This window comes from Onychomys torridus, chromosome 6 (genome assembly GCF_903995425.1).
Source record: "Onychomys torridus chromosome 6, mOncTor1.1, whole genome shotgun sequence".
Classification (NCBI taxonomy): Eukaryota; Metazoa; Chordata; class Mammalia; order Rodentia; family Cricetidae; genus Onychomys; species Onychomys torridus.
Window position 1 is genome coordinate 40,225,329 of NC_050448.1, and position 21,818 is coordinate 40,247,146.

At 40.2% G+C, this 21,818-nt stretch overlaps 1 pseudogene; it reads right to left on the reverse strand.

Moving 5' to 3' along the window:
* Positions 1-964: 964 nt before the first annotated feature.
* LOC118586150 lies at positions 965-19,209 on the reverse strand (annotated as a pseudogene).
* Between the last annotated feature and the right edge of the window lie 2,609 nt (positions 19,210-21,818).

The window sequence follows — 21,818 nt, forward strand, 5'->3', positions numbered from 1 at the left end:
TATTAAAGGCTGTGAAGTATACTATCACATGGATTACTATTATTTCAACAAGGTTGAAAGCAAAAAGCTCCTCATCTGCAGACACCTAACCTCACTGTTCATAAACAACATTGCTCAGGACATGTTTATAGTGTTCTTTTCTTTTTTTCTCTTTTTCCTTTTGGGTAACAAAAATCCAACCTGGAGTCTCACTCCTGGTGGACAAGCACTTGTTACTGAGCTGTGTTCCTAGCCCCTATCTCTTTGTTCACAGACTTCTATTGTTGAATATATAAGATCTTAAAAATGTGAACACTGTTTGTGGAGACACCCATAATGTTATGGCTCTTAGCATTACCATGTGCAGGAGATATGTTACTGTAACCAGTGGCACAAGAAGGGCTTGTTCCTAGGTCCCTTTTCCACCATGACATGCTACAACTTCACTTTAAATGTCTGACAGTATATGCTCAAAGAATACCACAGCTATTATTGATTGTATTTGGTTGTTGAGACAGAATATCATAGTCCAATCATCATTTAAAATTATTATGCAGTCCAGGCTGGCCTTAAACTCATAACCCTCCTGCCTCAGCCTCCAGAGTGCTAAGATTACAGACACATGTCATCATGTAGCTATAAAAAGTATGATGTCTTGGCTCAAATGTGAATTATTTCTAAATGTTACAAGCTTTTTTGTTTGTTTGTTTTTTGAGGGGGTGTCAGGGTGGGGTACTGAAAAGTCTTTATTGCAGCAGTCTTGTATCCATAAACAGGGTTCTCTGCATCTCTCAAGGACCCCCTCTAAGGACCAGTGAGATGCAGCCACACTCCATTTTTCTCATTCCAGGGGAGGTGCTTCTGGGGTATATGGAATATTAGAAGCCTATACAGACTGAGCAGAATTCACATGGAGGAGATTTGAGGAAGGTCCCTCTTCTCATTTTAGGGGAGTTCACCCCTGAAGAGTAAGATGGGCTCCTTCCTAAGTGGGCATGCTGCCAGTGGCAAAGAGCATGATGAAGAGGATGATGGTACAAATACTCACAAGATAAAGGCTGTCATCTTCACATTCTTCCACTACAACTTTCCAGCTGTCTTCTATGACGTTTCTTTAAGTGTTCAAATGTGACTTCCAGGTCCTCGGTCTTGCTGCAGAGACTACCCAAATTCTCCCCATGGGCCAGGATCTGCTCTACATTCTGTGTTTTGTCATCCTTGACTCTATCTCACTCTGCAGGTTATGAACTCAGTCATCTCCTGCACTGCTGCTGACCTCAATGTCTGAGAGCACTTAGGCCTCTCAACAGCAGAACTCAGCTAGGCAGTTCCTCCCTGGGCGACCATAGCTTTACTTCCTGCTTGTTCCTGCCACACCTAACTGAAAGTTTGGGGGTTTTAATTTTTAATTTTTAGCCTATTCTTTTAAAATACAATATTTGTATAAACTTGATTTTGTTTAATCACTGTTTCTTAAAAAAAAAATCCCCTTAGGTGATAGTACATACTAGGACAGAAGACTCCTTGAACATGTATATGGCTTCACCTAAACAATGCTTTATTTGTCAATCAGTCACTTTACATTGGTGTAAAAGAAAATGTAAATGCTGTAGTCTCTGCATGTATATTTTCATCTCTCCCTCTTCCCTTTAATCATGAGATTTGCCAGTTGACTGTGCTTTTTAAATAGTTTGGGAGCTGGAGCAATGGCTCAGTGGCTAAGAGCCCTGTTTGCTCTTGTAGAGGACCCAGGTTCAGTTCCAATCACCCACATGGTGGTTCACATGCATCCATAACTCCAGTTCCCAGGAATCCAATGCTCTTTTCTCATCTCCTTGGAAATCAGGTACAAAGACTGTGCAAATATATACATAGAGGAAACACATTTATATATACCTGGAAATAGCCATACATGCCTGAAGCATTTGGGGGCTGGAGGCAGGGAGATAAAGAGTTCAAGGCTAGTCTTTTGTACATACTGAATTCTAGGCCGATCTGGGTTACAATGAGAACTTATTACAACCAACCGAAAGCAAAATTGTGTAAGAGAAATAGACAAACAAACATTATTTTTAATTTTTAAATTATGTTTAAAATATATTACATCATCCATGTGGAGATTCACATCTCTTGTGGTGAAAGGAACATCTGTCAAGTCAGGTTGTGTCCCTTGGATGATGTCCAGCATCTCCAGGCAGTCATGGATGGCCTCTTCAGGATTGTCATCTGGTAGCAGGGTAGCAGGAATAATGACCAAGGATTTATCAAAGGTCAGTCTGACCTTATCAAAAAGAAGGGTACTGAGTCAGATGGCATTTGGCATCCATGGGTTGGTGGCATCCCTCAGCAGGGTTTCCACAGCATGTAGAGCTGTTATAGTACAATTCAGGAAGAGGTAGATTGTGCTCCAGAGTATGGCATCACATTCTCAACCAGGCTCTTGGATTCCTGGCTATTAGGACATGCTGGGAGATAATTCCTTAAGAAGAAACAGTTCTCATCTTTATAGTTTGGTGTTTGCAAACCTGATCACCCATTCCAGCCCAGCAATGCTGTATTAGTCCACTGCTTCGAACAGTACTGGCTTGAACCTAGATGGAAAAAACTTTACATCATGATTCTCTGGATGCCTAACCCTTAACTGCTGTTGAGGATACTCATATTCCTATCTGGGTTCATCACTCACACCTCAAGAAGGCACCTGAGGAACCCTCGGAAGAGAAGTCCAACCCCCAGAGGTAGAAAGTGACTGAAAAGGGACTGGTAAAAGTATAACTTTCACTGTTTCACAGAGACACCTTGTCTAGAAAAACAAAACAAAACAAAAAAACAACTTTCTAAGGTTTGACTGTCTCACATAACTTTAAACATTCATTATGTTCTTGTTGTTGAAATTTGCACCATGATTGTCCTATAGGTAACAGTTTTATTGTTTTGTTTTTAATCTATGCAAACAGAACCTAAATGCATCTTGACAGGGGAAATAAAAGGTAACCTATCTTACCAAATGTCCTGATACTGTCTTGTCGGGCAAAAGATTGCTTCTATCCATCAGAGCCCATAGTTTGGACAAAAGAAGGGGAGCAAATGATCTTTACCAGATGGATGAAGAACACTCGGGCTGGACTAATCTCACTGACCAATCCAACGTAACATTACAGACTTGAGCATAATCAAATATTCTTTCAAAGGTTCTGATAATGGAAATTACAGGTATGCTAAAATAAGAATGGGAAGGGAAGATTCATTAATCACTTCTATTGAACTCACATAACCAGAGTAACTCTGTCTGTAATTAATAATGTAGAATATAATCTCTGGTTCCAACTAGCACTAAAAAGCCAGAGGAAATTCCTTTTGTGTCAGAGGAGATCCTTCTATTCCTGGGCTTTTAAAAATAAATTTATATAGATTAGGGGTTTCATACGAAAATTAGACAAGGATAATGGGACAAAATGGAACATGCCCCCACGAATGTCTTAAAAGCTGTGACTGATGTTCCTGTTGATAATGTCTTTTCTTCCACTACGTTTTGATTGTGCTAATGTCCCTTCTCTAATTCACTTCTTATCACACTCTCCCCTTTGGTAAACAATGGTTAAGTCTGTTTCCTGGAGCCTGACTTGCTCCAACACATGACCTTGACTTGCTTTTGAAAACACCTGGATCCTCTCTGGCCCTCCCTAATCACTCTTCTTAATCACGTGGTAACCACACATGGTTTGGGTGGTGGTGGGTTTGGGTTTTGTTTTTAATTAATTAATTTGTTTGTTTGTTTTTAGATTTTTCTGTATTTCCTTATTGCCCCACTGTATCTCATCTGTAAACCTGGTTTGCAGTTTCTTGTGATTTTACTTCTTTCTTTTTTTTTTGGTTTTTCGAGACAGGGTTTCTCTGTGTAGCTTTGCACCTTTTTCCTGGAACTCACTTGGTAGCCCAGGCAGGCCTCAAACTCACAGAGATCTGCCTGGCTCTGCCTCCTGAGTGCTGGGATTAATGGTGTGTGCCACTTCGTGATTTTACTTCTTAAAAGGGGCCAAAGAAATGGATTAAACTATTTTCTTCATAACTTAAGCTTGCCAGCTCTTGGGTGCATCCCAATAAAATCAAGTTTGCTGCAAATTTGGCTCAAAATTGTGGTAGTGGTCTTATTCTTGCACAGTGGGATTAACCAGACATCATTTGTGGATTTAATTTTTTTCTGAGATAAGAGGAGTAATTGTTTTAAAACTGGGGCTGGAGATGTAATTCAGCATTTCATATTATTTAGTGCTCTGGCAGCAGACCCAAGTTCATTTCCCAGTACCCACATGGTGGTTTACTGCCTGGAACTCCAGGTACTAAGGATCTGACACCCTTCTCTGGCCTCCTTGTGCACCAAGCACGGTGCATAAATCTTCACACAGACACTTAAATATACACAGAAGATAAAAACGAACAAATACTGATTATTTTTAAATTGCTAGTTGCTAGGACAGGGAGAGTCAGTTTTCTCTAAAAGGATAGCCACTGAGAAGTTTACCATGCTCTGGCAGCAGGTCACACATCCAAAAATATTTTGGCAGCAAAAATTGTTCTTGATCTTTTTTTTCTTAAGGATACAAAGCTAGAGCAGGGTGAGGGGAGACTAAGAAGGATTGGGGAAGGGGATAAAACTCAAAATTATATATACAATTATTAAAGAACTAATAAAAATTTAAGAACAAAAAAAATGCTCCACCTCATTTTGACAGCCAGCTGTGTTTTATTTACCAAGCCCAGTCATTGTCTGAGGTCTTATAGAGTATTAATATTCATATGAAAAGTTTGTTTCTTTATATTTTGAGAAAACTAGTACACAGATCATTAGGGCTCAAACTAAACCCAAGACAAAAGGTCATTGCTTTCTGCCCATCATATAATCTTGGGTTTAAATACAACTGAAAAAAAAATCTGCTTGCCAGGTGACCAAGGAGCTCAAAATCCTTGAACGCCATATGTATCAGCAGAAGTGTGACTGCAGAGCCTGAATGTTTTCACTATTTTTAATTCATTATTATCTGCCAGAAACTTAGCTGGAATAGTTAGTTTCCCTTTCCTTGTGTGCTGAATTTGAGTAATTTTGCAAGTTCCCCCTTTATTAAGTAAATATATACATTTTCTTATCTGTGTGTCTATATTTTAAAAGTAAGTGCTTCATTTTGTTGGCAAAACCAGAAAATTAGCGCCCCCAAAAAAGGTAATGAAATTTTATTTTCCATTTCCCTTTCCTTTCCCTAGAGGAACCAATGAATCTTGTAATGTTTCCCAAGACTAAGATACTGACTCAGTCATCAATCTTGGTGCACTCTAGCACAGCTCCTACTGAGAGAGCTGGCTGTACAAAACCACTGAGTTACTAATGTGTCCTTGGTGAAATAATCGAACTCTGAGATCAAATCCTCCCACACTTATTCCAAAACATAGAGAACACTAAGTAGCAGAAACTCAAAATGTCAAAATTGCTACCCAGTTGGAAATGAACATTTTGGAAACCTCACCAGAATGAAGGTTCACTGTGGCCAACAGAGGAAGCAAAATGCTTATCAACTACAAAACCAAAAGATTAACTGGGGAGATCCTTCAGAAGGTGGAGAGAAAATAGGAGAGAAGGAAGGTTTTGATGTAGTGGTGTGTGTGTGTGTGTGTGTAAGCACATACATGCACACATTCAGGTGCATGCACCAGTGTGCATACATGTGTATCTACTTGCATGTGGAGGCCAGAGAACAACCCCAGATGTCACCTTCAGGAGCATCAAGCACCTCCTATAAGTCTCTCATTGACCTACATTCCCCTCCCTCCCAGTAGACTAAACTGCCTTTCATCAAGCTTCAGGAGTCCTCCTGTCTCTACCTCCCAGTGCTGGGATTTGTACCCATCAGTGCTGAAAGTACATAATGCTTCTGCACAGTTTATATGAATGTATACTTTTCCATAGAACTGTCCTTTGCATTTGTGGCTTATAAAACACAAGCAGTTTAATCTGTTACCTCATTTAATCCTCACAACTACCCCAAGAACAAGACAGCCAATGGCATACCTCTCCCAAATTAAAAATGCAGCATGAGCCTCAAGGCCCAGTGTGAACTGTTGAGTAGCATGTCCCTGACTGACTGAGGCCCATCCTTCCATCACCATTTAAAATAATTAATGTGCAACTGTGTGTGTGAAGCTCTTAGAATACCACAGTGAGTCAGCTGAATTACTGAAACAAAAGGAAGCTAGGGATTGCTTAAATAGGAACACCACAGAAAACAGTCAATTCACAAGGTTAGTTTCCTCAGCCCTGCACAGGCTTACTTCAGATGCCAGCACAGGTGCTTAAGGGCCATTTGATAGAAATCTCTACGATGTGCTGTTTCTCACTGGCAGAAAAGCTGACAGTAGAAAAGCAGAAAGGAAGCCGAGGAGAACAAAAGACTTCTCTCTACTTTCTGAGGGCTCAAAAGGCTGTCATCAGTGATGGGCCATGAAGTAGGGTCAACATGAGGACTGGCCTGAGATCTGACCACAAAACAGCTCCTGGCTTGTCTTGAACCACTGTTCCTTGCCGTCATACTCTGTATTTCCAGCAGCCTATTCCAACTTGGTCACCTTGTGTGGCAAGTTCCATTAAGGGGAAGGAAAAAAAAAAGTCAACTCTTCAACCTGAGCTTCAAGATTTTTGTAAAATGACCATAGTTATAATTATTGAACAGCCAGAAGACACCATCCACAGCTGGGGTCCCAAGCTGAATAAAAAGAGGTCTTGGAGAAATCCAGCTGAGCATGAGTTTTCTTAACTATGTGCATCCTGACTCTGGATGCAATGTGACCAGCCAGCTCCTGTCTCCATTTCCTACCATCACTAACATATCCATATATCACTCACAGTAACAAAAAGCAGTGCAGCTACCCTGAAAAAACATTTTTGGTAGTGTCCTGAGTACTTTCATGTCAACTTGACACAAACTAGAGTTATCTGAAAGGAGAGAACATCAATTGAGGAAATGCCTCCATAAGAGCTGACTATAGTGTTTGATAGGAAAGGGCTCAGCCCATTATGGGTGGTGTCATCCCTGGGATGGTGGTCCTGGGTTCTATAAGAAAGCAGGCTGAGCAAGCCAATAAGCAGAACCTGTCCATGGTCTCTGCATCAGCTCCTATCCCCAGATTTCTGCCATTTGAGTTCCTGTCCTGACTTTCTTCAACTGTGAATGGCAACATGGAGGTATAAGCCTAATAAACCCTCCCCCCCCACCACACAGACACAAAAGCCAGAAGAGACCAGGTATCTCAAAACTATCTAAAGAATATATGATTGATTATGTTGAGTTTGGAAAAGAGAAAACTGAGGATGACAGAGGCTAAATAATTTTAATATTTAAATTGGGTTCAAATTTAAATAGGTTGGATAATTAGCCAGTGAAGTAACTACTATAGTAATTCAGGCCCTCCTGACACTAAAGTCTAGACTGTTTAGATTTAGTTCTGATTACCAGGACATACACAGCATGTGGAACCTTCAGCCCACTGTACTAATCTCATAAGCCTGTCTGATGTATTAGTTCTCTGCTGTTCAACAAACGGTTTTTCCACCTTGCTATGTTTTGCTTATGAAGTGTCTGTCCCCAAACACACATTATTAAAGGCTTAGCTCTGAATGCAGTAGTGTTCAGGGACCGGCCTTTGCAAAGTGGCTGGATCGTGAAGCTCTGACTGTCATTGGACTTAGGCACTGATGCAGGCATTGATACAACTTGGTGGCATTAATGGGATGGTGATGGGGAGATTAAGAAGTGGGATCTAGTCGGGAAGTAGGTCACTGAGGAGCATGTCTTTCAAAGTTGGTTCTTAGCTCCTGCTCTTTCTTCTCTCTCTTCTAGGCTTCCTACCTGCCTTGAGATGAACAGCTTTGCTTTGCCACATCCTTCTCTTCCTGGCATGCTGTGCTTCAGCCAAAACCCGCAGCAATGAAATCTGGGAAACCAGGTGCCAAAATAAATCTCCCTTTCTTTTAGCTGTTCCTCCTTTCCGGTATCTGCCACAGTGATGAGAATTCAATGGTATACACTGATGAGAATATCAATGGGATAATCTGCTTAAACTCGCCACCTGAGGAAATGTCCTTAGTTCAGGGTTAATATTGTCCTTAAAACCTGCCCTCAATTTTACCTGCAGCAGCCTTGCAAATATGGAAGAAAGGGGATTGGGGGAAGGGTTGCCCTTGTTTGTACAACCTATCTGTAGATCTTCGAATAGCTCTTATGGCACTTCCCTTATTTTATTTTTATTGTAGTTATTTTTGCATTCTCATTAAAACTTTGTAATGTCCTTAGAGACCAAAACTGGGATTTATTCATTAGCAGTATACCCATGTCGCCTGTAGCAAGGATTAAATGCTTAAGCAAAGATCTGTGATGCTGAACAATAAGTAGCTGCATCCAGGATGTGAGCACCACGGCTCTCTGCCCTGGACTCTGATTCCCAAAAGCTCCCTCTTGCTTCTCCATGGAGGGAACTACCAGCCAGCCACCAGCAAGCAAATCTGGGTATCAAGTTCTACCCTTTCCTTTATAGATTCCACATCGAAATACAAACTGTAAGTATGCTTGGCTCAAGCGATATAAATTCCTGCGTCCTCAATCATCATCTATAGGTTTTCAGAGTTGTGATCCAATGACAAGTTCAAAGAAAGGAGACAAAATATTCAACAAACTTCTTCACTCGTTTTTTCTCATCACCTTTAACCAAAGTCAATCTTCAAATTTGTAAAACAAACTATACACAAGTTTCTTGGTGCTAATTGCCTGGTAACAGGTTCCAGTGGTCTTTCTCTTTTTGTAAAGGAAGTCTTTCTGTTCCTTATCTCTTACTTTATCTGCTTCTTTCTTTACCACCAATCAATTTAGTCTTCTATTTTCTCACTTATAAATGACCCTAAGGATTTTATTGTAAGCAGCTGGGAAGGATGGAGCTATCAATTACTTTAGCTCCTGAGGCATGTTTGCATTTGCAGATAAAGGTTAGCCTGGAGATGCTAGCTAGGTATTTAAGTCTAGGGTTTGAATACTCGGTATTAGGTCAAAGTTGAACCTGTAAATGGGATGGGTGTGGGGTGGGGGTGGGTGAGGGGGTTGGGGGAGGATGGAGGAGGTGGGGGGGGTTGTACTTTTCAATGTCTGAGGACATGAAACTTTCTTCCTGAATAAATTCACTTAAAGCTGCGGCCCTAGTCTTCCTTTTTATATTAAAATCACAAGATTGTTTAAACTCCCAAACCTAGAGTCCACCTAGACAACAGATTTAAAAAGAAAAAAATTCTCAGGAGCTGGGCTGTAACTCAGTAGCAGTAAGCTTACCCTGTATACATAGGACCTTCAGGAGTACAGAAGAATAACATTTTTAAAAATGGCTCTGGGGTGTACTTACATAAAGATTGAAAAAGAGGAGAGAATGGAAGGGGTACTAGTTGTTTACAGACAGATTATACAATTACAACCAGGACTTCATTTAATTAATGTGTGCTGCCTTACAAAAACCATTGTGGCAATCAAATGGAATTGAACTTGGGAGTTTCTGCAATCTGTTCTCTCCAATTTTCCACTGCATACAAAACCTGCAAAGGTGGACTGCTCTGTAAGTTAACAGATAAAGTAGATCATTGATAGTTAGTTACTCACTCAATAACAACATGTAAGGGTTGGCCACTGTGCTCTTTTTAAGAAAAGGTAAAGTTAAATCAGGGGTCCTGCCCTAGGGAATTTTCAATCATACAGATGAACAGACACATAAACACAATGGAACTATATGGGGATTATGGAAGTTAACTGATCCATTTGGGGAGCAAGAAGTGGGTGCACTGTCTCCACTATACAAGAAGGAAAGCTTGTCCTGAATCTGGAGGGGCAGATTGATTGAGATCTGTAGGTAAAGAGGACTAGTTTTTAGACTGTTACCCAGGAAAACAGAGAATAGGGGGTAACTGGGAAACTGTAAAGAATTTGGAGTAGAGCATGAGTTTGAGTGAGCAAGGGCCATCATAGATTGGGGAAATGTGTCAAAAAGATATGGATGGACTGCCACAAAAGCCTTGAAACTCTTCAGGTCCCCTTTCCTGTAGACATTGTCTTAAAATGTAGGTAATGACATAGTCCTGCATAAAAGTTGCATAACAAGAATTGTGTTTTCCTGCAAACCAACAAGGATGTCCTGTATCCCAATAATGTTTGCAATCTTAGGAAGGTACAGTAGTGCCAAATATATTTTTGTTAGTGCATTTCTAATAAAATGTGCAATTTCCAAAGTAGAAAATGGGTTAATCCCTCACAGTTCTCTTTTGTTTTTCATACTATCCCTCTCTATCTTCCTCAATTCTCTTTCTTTTCTTAAGCAACCATTTTCCTTAAAGGGTTGATAACTGTCAGGTCCTGAAGAACCTGGGAAAAGTCTCACTCCATACCAGTGGCTCCTCTCAGTACTTCTCCAGCTGCATGACTTCACATGCGCAGTTCAGGAGTTAGACAAGGGGTCTTATGTCTTATATCATTGGTGTGCACTGATGAGTATGTATACGCGGTGTAGCTACGGAAGCTCATCTGTGCCTGACTCAGACCCCACCCTCTCTGTTCTGTCCTCCCCCCCATCTCTCTCTCTCCATGTGCTCCTTCCCCAGGCCTTGTTCTCTTGTCCCCCACCCTACCCCTCTTCCTCCTATTAAAGCTCTGGGTTTTGTCTGACTGTGGCCTTTCAGAGCAGTAACCAGCACCGCTTATCATTCTTACACCCTACCCTAAACCTCTAGGGGCTGAGCTTCCCTTTCCCTACCTTCTGATCCCTACAGAACTCAACCATTTTGGCTACGTGCTCTTCTCTTGGTCCTCTGCCCTCTTAGGTCTTAGTTCTTTATTTTCTCTTGATTCTCTAGGTTCTCTCTGCCCTCTTAGTCTTCTTTTGTCTTCCTCTCTCTCTCTTTTTCCTCCCTGCCCATAGTCCCGCCCCATAGCCTCAGGCTCTTCTGCTGGCCAGGTTCCCTCTGGACTCTTCCAGATGCCTCTGGCTGTTCTCTCCCTCACAGCTACAATAACACCTTTCTACTCAACCATATCTAGGAGCAGTCATGTCTTCATTTTTCATTCAATAACCACAAGTTTCAGTGAGCTCTGATTACCTTCATTTGCCTTATGGGAAGGATCGGTGTGGTATGAAATGGAGACCTACCCAACCTGAACTCCTCTGTCTACATAAGGAGAAACAGACTCTGTACATTTGTGACAAGTTTTGCTGCAACTCCAAGTATTACTGAGTTAAATGAAAGGAAAGTCAGGAGTATTAATACTCTGTCATTAAAGGGTGACAGCAAAAGCACCCCCACTGTCTGGTCCCTAAAGCTCTCCAGCGTGGGCCAGGACATTAGAAGCTGCCGTGGGTGACACCATTCAAGAAGTAAATCACAGGCAGTTACCCCCATGGAGAGTTGTATGCTTTAGATCTGGAAGTTTCCTGTATGTCCATGGACATAGAGCCCCAGGCTTTAGCTACCCAGTAATAAGAGTGTGAGCCTTCATTCTGGGAGGATTTCCTCCAGTCTCCTATTTGCAAACATCTGATGTATGCCTAGGTCTTATTCATCCTTGTGCCATATGGATGGCTGGAAACACATAGCTTGATTTCTGCCCAGTGTCTGCCTTAGTGAGTCTGGGAAACTAGTTGTCTTTTAGATGCCATAAAAGACTTTTTTTTCCTGATAGAAGCAAAGCATGCCTAATTCCAACTGCCAGGGTTGCTGAATTATGGTCAAGGGAGCTTTTTGAAGGGACTAATTATGCACCTATTTTAATCAACACATTTATCTTGAAAATTGTCTTTTCCACATAAAATAGAAAAGAGAATCTAATTGTCATGGAGAGTTCTCCAGGGTTTTCTGGTCTCCACTCAGAGCAGTCTGCTCTTGTCCTCTCCTACAAGAAGAATCCATTTGGGATGCAGTAGGAAACTAGCAGTGTGGTGGTATTGTGTTCCCGAAAATATTGTGCACCCTAATAAACTTATCTGGGGTCAGAGACAGAACAGCTACAATATTAAACATGGAGGATAGGCAATGGTAGCACACGCCTTTAATCCTAGCATTCCAGAGGCAGAAATCCATCTGTTCAAGGATACAGCCAAGCATGGTGACTCATGCCTTTAATCCCAGAAAGCAAGCCTTTAGTCCCAGGGAGTGATGGTAGAAAGCAGAAAGGTATATAAGGCATAAGAACCAGAAACTAGAAGCATTTGGCTGGTTAAGCTTTTATGCTTTGGAGCAGCACAGTTCAGCGGAGATTCATTCTGGATGAGGACACAGAGGCTTCCAGTCTGAGGAAACAGGATCAGCTGAAGAACTGGTGAGGTGAGGTACTTGTGGCTTGTTTTGCTTCTCTGATCATCCAGAATTCACCCCAATGACTGGCCTCAGGTTTGATTTTATTAATAAGATCTTCTAAAATTCCTGCTACACAGCAGTCAAGAGTTTAGAGTGGGAGAAGACACAGCTCTTTAGAAAATAGTGAGCCAGGCTGAGCAGCAACAACCTCAGTCCTAACAGGTACAAGGTTTCTATCTCTCTGTTCTTTGTTATCCTCTCACTTGCATGTATCTTAGATTTTCTATTGCTGTGACGAAACACCACAACCAAAGAAACTTGGGGAGGAAAGGGTTTATTTTGCTTACAGTTCGATATAACAGTTCATCACCAAAAGCAGTGAGGGTAGGAACTCACATAGAGCAGGAATCGGAGACATGAGCTGATGCAGAGGTCATGGAGGAGTGTTGCCTACTGGATTGCTTCTCATGGCGTGCTCATCCTACATTTTATAGAACCCAAGACCACCATGTAGTGGGTAGCCATTCCAGCTTTGATCTGGAAGTTCCAACACCCATTGAGGCTTTGGTAACTATCACGTCTACAAGACAGGGACAAGAGAGGACCCTAAAGACCCATGATCCAGATGAGCCAGCTCTCTTGGTTCCTGGACCCAGGACACTGAAGGTAGACCTAGCAGAGTTCTCCAGAGAACACCGCTGGACTGTGCTACACCTTTCCCAGACCCTGGAACCTATCCCTTCACTTGTATGTTACCCCACAAAATAAACCTCCCTTTTAACTACGGGTTGTGGCCTTAATAATTTCACCAATACCACCAGCCCAGAGATGGCACCACTCACAATGGGCTGGGCCGGCCCTCCCCCATCAATCACTAATTAAGAAAATGCCTTCCACACTTGCCTTCAGCCCAATCTTATGGAAGTATTTTCATAATTGAGGCTCCCTCGAATGACTTAAGCCTGTGTCAAGTTGACATAAAACTAGCCAACACAGGATGCTTCCAAGAAAATGGGATATTCTTCTCAGAAGACCATTTATATGTAGTCTGCTATATGTAGATATATATGGTGCAAGAATATACATGGGAGTTTAAATAAACCTCAAATTCGAACATTTCCCAGGGGAAAGGGTGGCAGCACTTCGCCCATGCTCCCTTGGAGAGGGAGTTTTGCACTTACTTTATCCTGACCTAGCTTACACGGACCATTATCAGCCACTGTCCCTTGCATCTGTGTTCAAGGCCCTGAGCCAGCCACTCTGGAGTCAATCACCACCACAATCTTTATATCCTGTCTACCAGTTAATCATTGCCCTTATTTTTGCAGCCTGTTTCAGGGCCTTGATCTTGCCCACCCATTCATTATTTTTCATGTCCAGTCTTTAATGACCTGATGACCAGTCCCTCCTAGAATTCAACTCCAGCCTGAAACTATGAGAAATAGTCTTCTATCATGTCTATCATTTAAGAATGAACATTGTGCTAGCTTTAAAATATTCATCAGCTTCAAATTAAATTCTTCATTAAAAATGGCAATTTTCAAAATGATTAATATTACTACACTAGTAGCTTCTCAAAAGATAAGGCAGAATAGAATTGTGGGAAGACATCTGACATCTTAATATCAGCAATATCTCTCTTTAGTTCCTGTCACAGACAAGCTATAATTCTATACTGACAGATGACTACTATCTTACAACTCATAGATGTTCCTAAATCTATTCCTGTTAAATATTGACCCATTTTTTTAAACAATTTTTCCCCTGGAATGTGGTATTTGTGTTTTAGAACTGCACAATTAATCTACTCTTTGGTCAAACCAAAGCACAGCTCTTGTAAATGACAAGAAAAAAAGTGGGCATAGGGAAAAGTGCCAAATGGAATTATTCAGGGAAAATAAAGCTAAATGGAATTAAAATTGCAACCTGTCATTGCCTTCTTTGAGTCACATTGGAGAACTGAGAAATAGAATAGCATTTTATCATTTTGTAGAACTTACAGAGGAGACAAGACTTCAGCTTACAAAATCATGGTAACTGTCAAAGCTTATCAGGAACTTTGGTGGCTGAATATTAAAGGAACAATGGACAGAGCATAATCTCCTCATTCTAGAACTTCCAGACATTGAAGGTGGAGAATACGGCCTTCATTATTTGGAGGTATGCTCCATCTAGTCCTAATGTCTCCAGAATTTTTATTATGTAGGCATGTTGAACTTTGTCAAATGACTAGGATGATTATGTGACTTCTGTCTTTACATTTATATGAAGAATTACATTTTCTAGTGTGCACATGTTGAATTGAGTATACCTCCTGAAAAGATAAAAATTGCGTGCTCTCTGGTAATCTTCCCCAAAAAGCTGGAAAGGAGACCAAGAGAGGGATGAATAAGTAAAGACTGGGGGGAGGGTACAAAAAACATATGGGATATGAAAGAGGAAAAGAGACTGGGGACACAAAGCGAGTTGTAGCAGGGGGTTGGAGGAGGTGAGATGGGAAGAGAGCTTACTAAAGCACACTTCTTTTACTTCATATATTAATTAAAGAATAAGAAAATATGTTGTTAAATTTTTTAATTATTAAAATTTTAACAAAAATGTGTGAAATTTAAATATGACGATATATATAGAAGAATAAAATCTGTTATCTAATGAATAATTAAATAAATAGAAATAAAATAGTGTCGTTTTCTGCATAGAGATACTTAAAATTATTAAAAGGAATCATTTGTCCTCAAATTAATATATAATTCAGTATAATACTAGTGCTTTAAAAAGCAGTCCTCTTTAAGATTACCGTGAGTTCATCTGGAAAAGTACATAAACAAAATTACTCAATATATTTTAATTCAAGAAAAAAAAACATAAAAGATTGAAAACAATATACTGTTAGGATCAACAACTGATCTCCAGGGGATGACTGGTATCATTGCTTTATCAAACATTCTTTTCTGAGTATATCAGTCATTGGATGACATATCTGTAGATAACTACATGAATTCAGAGATTTCTCCCATTTCATAATCGAAGATATGGAAATAGGCAACTTGTCCAAGTATTCCCTAACTAGCCTATTGTCCTTTAACCCTGACTGCATTACTTATAGCCCATCCATGAACCAAACTCAAATATTTATATACACTGCAGTTATTCATCTAACAGAATAGCGCAGTAGTGTTTGCATATTAAGTCATAGTATTTCTGGAGCTCTCTTGTGGAGAAACATAGGCTCTGACACATAAGTGCAACTTCGATTATAGAGTCCCAGGAAATATGGTACATTGGAAGAACCTCATCTCCAAAGTATTGCATTTTGAAAGTGTCCCTTTCTTTATGGATACAGGTATATCTACAAAGCTAAAGAGGCATGTGGATTAGAGAATTCTATGGGATACATACAGATTTCTTTAGGTTGTTTATTGGCATAGAGCCCAGCTATAAAATATAAGAAAATATGTCTGAGATTTTGGCTGTCATCCTTCTTGAAATTAGTGAATGTGGTCAGGACAGTATGGCTTTAATCAGCTACTGGAATAAAGCAGTGTACCCTAGGAACTATGGAAAAGGTAAAATAGTGCTCTTTGGTAATGGCATCATCTGTGAGCAGGATAGGTCCTCCTGTTGCAGTGGCTATATATATGTATATGTTTTTTGAGACAGGTTTCTCTGTAGCTTTGGAGCCTGTCCTGGACTAGCTCTGTAGACCAGGCTGGTCTCGAACTCACAGAGATCCACCTGCCTCTGCCTCCCCAGTGCTGGGATTACAGGTGTGCACCACCACCGCCCAGCTGCAGTGGCTATATTTTATAGCAGTTAGCTAATATGTTAACTTTTATGAAATAATTTATTAATTTCTTCATTATGCAGGTAAATTGTTTCTGAGTTGTTTTTTAACCTGTTTTTCTCTTAATCCAGGCAGACCCTCCTCTGCCACAAGCAGTCTCTCTCATCTTGGTACGGGCAGCTCGCCTCTGTCACAGCCCACACAGAACATCTGGATAGAACCTGAATGTTCCTGGTGCTGACAGCTCTGCTTCTTCCTAAACTGTCACCATCTGGCCATCAGCTGTGCATGTATCGGAACCCATGCTGGTGTATGCCAATCTTTACTCTGTGAAGAGCTGCGGGCTTAACTTCCCCCATGCAGCAAGCGAGTCTTAGCTATTTCTTTCCCCTAAAACTGTTTCTACAAGCCCTTACAATAATAATTTTCATCGATCAGTGAAAACAATAAAATACCCTTTTAATTAGTGGAAATACTTTCAATTTTTCTTGCCAGGAGATTGAATGTGAAATATGTATTTTCAATGTTATGTCACATCATGGAAATAAAAATAAGTTCTACTCATAATTATGATATATATTTAGAAAGCAGTTAATTGCAACTGTCACTTTAGAAACAAAAATGCAATGATATTGCTTTAATCACAACACTTTACTTTCATCACTTACTTCTAAAGATTGTGCCTGCTAAATTCATAAATCTTTTTGTAGCTTTATACAATTACTTTTAAGATGTTACATTGGAATTAAAACTTCCATTTTGCATCTCTTATTAATTTAGTCACTAATTGTTCCTGAGTAACAAGCATTTGTCTCCATAACTAGTTGATTTCAGAAACATTTATCGGTGTTTACACTTGGTCAACATGAAAAGCAGGCACACCTGGGACATGGAGATGTCTTCAGAACTTGCTGAAGACAAGACAAGAAATGCACTTTCATATGTGCATTGGGGCAACTGAATTAACCAGAGCATCCCCTTCCCCATTACCAGTTCAAAATGTTTCTTTCTCTCAAACTCCCTAAAATAAAATTCTTCATTCCTAAAACTCTCCCTCTGTGGCCAGTGAATTTCATTCTTTAAATTTATGAGATAAGAACAGAAGAGCCAACGACTGGGGAAGCTTGGACAGCCATTGAGTTGTTGCTGCTGGTTTGTTTTGTTTTGGTACCACAGTCCCTGAGCTAAGCCCACTGGAGGTAAGTGGTAGTCCTCTGCTGAACTCATAGATGCCTCCAGATACTCCACATCATCACCTCCAATGGTCTCACTCTATTACCAAGGACATTTAGGGAGCTCCACATTGCATGCCATAAGTTATCTGGGGTCACTTTTGGAGTTCTTAGTCTCATTAATAAAATGATTTAAAAACAGATTCAAAATAAAGCTTGAGGTCAATAAGAACAATTTCATTAGGGTTTGAGGGAAATGCTAGAGTGAGGGTATGTTGTAAATGTTGACAACTTCCCAGAGAAGGGAGGTAAAGAAGAGAGAAAGCCATGTATCTGCAGTGGGTATCAACAAGAGCATCATGCTGAGAGTTGAAGTTGCTCCAGGAAAATGGCCAGAGTTGTGAATGTCTGGGAAAGCATGGTCAGGCTTTGGCCAGTATTGAAAGAACAAAAAAGGGAAAGTGAGCATCAGACAGCTAAGGAGGCTGAGGCCCCAAAGTGCTGCCCTTTAGGGATGCTCTGCAAGTCTGCACCAATCAAACGACCTCTGAACAAAACACGCATGATCACACTAAGGGAATAATCATTTCTCTCCGGTTCTAGCATGTCTGTAGGTGAACCAGTATTCCTGGGGGGATAAACTCCCAAACAGGTGATTGACAGATCCAGTTGGGTTAATTCTTAAAGTGAGGAGACAATAGTATGTGTTAGTCACTGGGGCAGGTTAGACTGCCATGTTTTCACTCAGGGCTGAAGAAAGAGCTTCCATTTTATTATTTTGATCAGGAAAAAGTAACTTTGCCTTGATGGGCCATATCAAGGCCCAGAGACCTACACTATTTGCTGTGCTAATTCAAATCCTGAGGAGAGATTCCTTTCCCAGTATTACAAGAGAAAGAGGAGGTGGGGTCCAGCCCATGAGGCAGGGACTCCCCCAGTGCCCTTCAAGCTCATTAATACCTTACTAGCTATCTAAATGTCTCTCTTAACTGGGTCCAGTGCTGCAGCCTGAATGATGCCCCCATTTCCTCGATTTTTCAGTACTCAAAGCCTTCTCACATACGGTGGCTACAGGCTGCTACATCATTTATAAATTTTAACAAATTTGTTACCTTAGTTGTTTTGTACTATATTGTACAATTCTAAAGTGATGATGTCTGACATTTCAGCTTAGTTTTGGTTTCTATCAAACAATTCCCTAAGATTTAATTGTGTGTGTGTGTGTGTGTGTGTGTGTGTGTGTGTAATACTTCTGAAAAACAAAAGGTTTTTCAGGACATAAACAGCTCTTTTAATATTTTGCATTTCTCTTTAGTCAGATTATAATACCATAGAGATTAAAGATAAGGCACCAACTGGATTAATAGAATGACAAACTATAACTACAAAATTTTATTTTAGAAAACTCGTTCTCCTGAAACAAGACCAGAATTAAAGTTCCAATCCTGAGACTGGAAAAGTGGCTCCGTGTGGTAGAATATGCACATAGGGTGTAAGAGGTCCCCGCTTCAATATCCAGCACCCCAACCTCAACCTGCAAAAGATGCCGGGCTACTGTGGCAGTAATTAGTTATGGTGCTTCAGAAAATCAGAGAGTGGCAACCTCAGAAATGAGAGATTTTCAGCTACAGGCTAGTCAGACCATGTCCACTTGCAGAAGCCTTTTCTCAAAGCCATAATTTTTAAAAGAAAATGGTAAGCCCAGTACCAAGAACCTGATGGTGAATTTAGATTCTCCAGATCTCATGATCCAAGAGAAGGGCAGATGCCATTTTAACTTCCCTGAAGGAAGCTTGCAGGCTCAGGTTGTCAGACCTGACACCTGTGGGAAGGAACCTCTACTCTGCCTTGTGCACTTGAACTCTCACCAGAGACCCTCCAGGCTGCTGCCTGTCTGTCTGTGCATCCATGGCGTTAAATTTTAATAAAAGGGTTATAGTAAACACCGATGAACCAATATGAATCTCTGAGACTAGCCATGAAAATGGATTTTTTTCAATGCATAACAGACAATGAGCTAATTTATTCCCCTCTGGAAATGTCCCACAGCTTAATATGAGTCCTTATTGTGACCACTTAAAGAAGCATCAAATTATAATACTGGAGAGGGAAGAGAGTAATTGTAGAATAAAAGAAAAAAAAATATGTGTCACTCATGAATGGACCATGTGGAAAGCAGCCTTACCATTTTCATGTTAGCAAGAGACCTAGTCTTGTCTCTGCCATCTTGTCCTCGATCTCTGAGATGTTCACTGGGAGTCAGAACTCTCAACAACACACAGATACAGCAGGAAACGAGAGTTTTGAATAATCCCGGGCCAAGATAATGAAGTCACGGGAGGAAAAGGCTTGAATGTCACCAGGCTGAGGAAGCCTCTGGCCTGCTCCACCTACATAGTGCCTTTCCTCTGGATTTACACAAACCTCGAATGTAAAGTAAGGATTTACATGAAAAAATATTACTCCAGAAAAGCTGAACTAATTTGTCACTCTTTGTCATACAGTGGTATCTTTCTGTATATATTACCATAGCTTCAAGTATAAGTGAAACAAAACAAACTTATTTTCATATTTTTAAATGTCAGTTTTCAAGGCAGCAATCCATATTTTATATGGAATCCCTTTAAAGGTTTTTTCTTCCTTTCTTTTTTTTTATTTTATTTTTTTATGAATCAGTTCACCTCATGTCACTAACTGGCATTACCTAGATTGTAAATAATAAACTGAACCAATCAGCTTGCCTAGGTTGACTCATGAAATTCCTGCAGCTTTTGCCAAACATTGTGGTAATCCTCGACATTTTACAGTGATAAAAGGCAGCAAATGCCATGTTGCACTGATAAAAATCTGAGTCATTACAGGCAGTTTGTTTAGGAAAAAACAAACAAACAAACAAACACTGAAGCATAGGGCCATGATAACAGAGTGAACAGAACAGTACTACTCTATATGGATGCCTTGGGATTGGACAGCCAACAGACACTCTTAAATCCTGCAGAAGCAGAAACTGAGCCCAAATAAGGGGTCAATTTGAAAAATTCTTGCCCAGCTCTGAACTTGTTTGCCTAATGAATATTTGCTTCATTCTTTAGCCTTCTCTATATTCCAAGTCTAATAAGTCTCACTGGTGATAAATACATTCAACCTCTGTTTCTCCTGTTTCAATTAAAATCCATTTCCTCTGGGTAAATTCTATTCTATCTTACTTGGGAAAGGTACTGATTAATTTTAACCAATCCTGTAGCTGTATACAAAGGGATAACATTCAGTCTTGGCTCCTTCAGCCCAGAAAATCTACTAGTAAAATATATATTAGAAAACAAACAAACAAACAAATAAATGTGAAACATGTGTATTAAATTCCATTCATAGAATATGTGGCTTTAAATAATGGGAGTGAGGAGATTTGTCAAAAGTATTTTGTGTTTTGCCAAACCCGGTATTCCAGACAAAATGGATTTTGAAATTTAACTAAGGCTAAAGCTCTGGTCCCCGATTTTCTCTCTGTGAGGAAATACTCTTATAACTTAGTAACATTTTTAAACATGCTTTTTGTAGTTTTTCTTCTGTGCTATAAAAATATGAGATAGAATATTAGCAGAAAACTAATAAATCATGTAAACAACTTAATTTAAAAATTTATCATTAATTACACAAATATTGTTAAGGCTTGTTTGGCCCTGTATGATGAATAAGATTCACTTTTTTTTTTTTTTGTCTATGACTCATCTTAACATTCCCATAGAAAATGAAGATGGAAATCAAAGGAAAGAATACCCTAAGATGTTGCCATGACTGACCTAACTAAGTCCCTTGAATTAGACATAACTCTTGAACTCTGGGAGACCTTGAAAGCCCTTGGGTGGGAGAGGGTTGGCTTTGCTCTAAAAAGCTAACTGCTGTCTTAAAACAACAGCAAGCTACATAAGAGTACATACTTAGCTACCAAGTGTTAGAAACCAAGCTCACAACAGCTCTTGCCACTTGCTGTATTTACTTTAGGTGTCCTGCATAGATGTTTGCTGAAGATGGGCAAAGCCAAGGTCCTCTGCTCCATCCTCTCCTGTGAACAGCTAATAAACCCATAACCGGCAAAGAAACACAGGATTGTTGAGGAGTCCAGACTGGAGCATCCTTGTGCTACACAGGCTTTGTACCTCACTGGATCTAAATACAGACAGAAAGTTTCTAAAATGCCTAAGCAGATTGTGAATACATTTACAGTCACCAATGACGGCCCATTTTGAACATTCATCATGCCTATAAATAAACCATGAATTTCCCCAGATAAAAACCACTTCTGACATTTAGTATGCTAATTAGTCAAGTCTCAGGTGTGGGATGCAGAGAGCTGAACACTTGTACTAGTTGCCTTCCAGAAAGTGGCATTTTCTGGTCGCTTGAGGTCCATCTCCTCAGTTTCCATAGAGGGGCATTGACTGACCATTGACTCAAAACTGAAGCTAACAGCCGTGCCTCTGGGAGGATCCTGTACTGCCGGAACATTTTCCAACTTCAT